This window comes from Triticum aestivum, chromosome 5D (assembly GCF_018294505.1).
Source record: "Triticum aestivum cultivar Chinese Spring chromosome 5D, IWGSC CS RefSeq v2.1, whole genome shotgun sequence".
Taxonomy (NCBI): Eukaryota; Viridiplantae; Streptophyta; class Magnoliopsida; order Poales; family Poaceae; genus Triticum; species Triticum aestivum.
Genome location: NC_057808.1, coordinates 549825756 through 549826879, shown reverse-complemented (window position 1 = coordinate 549826879; position 1124 = coordinate 549825756). Strand labels below are relative to the sequence as shown.

At 42.3% G+C, this 1124-nt stretch overlaps 1 non-coding gene across 1 annotated transcript; it reads left to right on the top strand.

Annotated features, from left to right (window-relative positions):
- Positions 1–267: 267 nt before the first annotated feature.
- Positions 268–370, top strand: LOC123126854 (U6 spliceosomal RNA). The gene has a single exon (XR_006462065.1). It is a non-coding gene; the product is annotated as a U6 spliceosomal RNA (small nuclear RNA).
- Positions 371–1124: the final 754 nt, after the last annotated feature.

Below are 1124 nucleotides of genomic sequence, written 5' to 3'. Positions count from 1 at the left end.
GCAAGAACTATAGTATTTTTTTTAGTGCCCAAGCGCCGTTCGTTGTTCCCTAATGAAAAAACGCGAGGGCCCGTTATGCTCTTCCATTAATTTGGGCCACGTGAAGAGATATCCGACATGCGACTGGCGGCCCACCACGCGCCCGATGGCGTCTGGGTTTGGCTGGATAGCGCCATGGGCAAAACAAACGCTCGTTGGTTTAGTCCCACATCGGCCAGCCAGGGAGAGTCGGACTGGTTTATAAGGCAGAGCGCGGCAGCTAGCATCGTCCCTTCTGGGACATCCGATATAATTGGAATGATACAGAGAAGATTAGCATGGCCCCTGCGCAAGGATGACACGCACAAATCGAGAAATGGTCCAAATTTTTTTTGAGATTTTCCACGCAAGTACCTGGAGCCTTCTTTCTTGCACTCCTGTGTGTGCTGCTATTCTTACTGAAAGGCCCTTTAGTTTGCTTTCTCTATCAGAGAGGTCCTCAATACTGCCTTTTTAAATTTAGATCCACACGCTTTCTCATCTTTGTTATTGCAGATATAACCTTTCTGTGGCAACTTTTTAGCCTTTTTAATCTATTATTACACGTTTCTGGATTAGTTTTCTGTTTCAGTCCTTCTACAGGTAGTGCATTCCTTCAATTTATTATTGTCTTTGTTCCTTAACCTTAACTGTGGTTTGGTCATAGCGCAAAAAACATGTTTCATTAGTCTAATTTTATCATGTCACCGCCTAACAAACTCATCTAAGACTTGTGAGAAAACTCTCCCGGACACTAGTGTTGGATTCTGGTATCACCCAAAAGAATCCCTTCTTCAAGCCTTTCTATCTTTAGTGTACAATAACTAGTGGTCGATGAATTACGTAGGTCACAACTGGTGAAATCTCAATCTTCATGTAGTAAACTATATATGTTGCATACCATTTTATACATCTAGTCACACCAAAGACACGGTAAGCCAGCTTAGCATGAACCTTTTGGCACTATGGTCTTTGCAATATGTACTTGTGGCAACGACTTGATCGTCTAGTCTCCTTCACGCACAAGTTTGCTTTTTAAAAAAGGTTTGTCGATTTGCATAATCCACCTTTCATAAATTGTGAACAACCAAAAGGATTCGTTGATC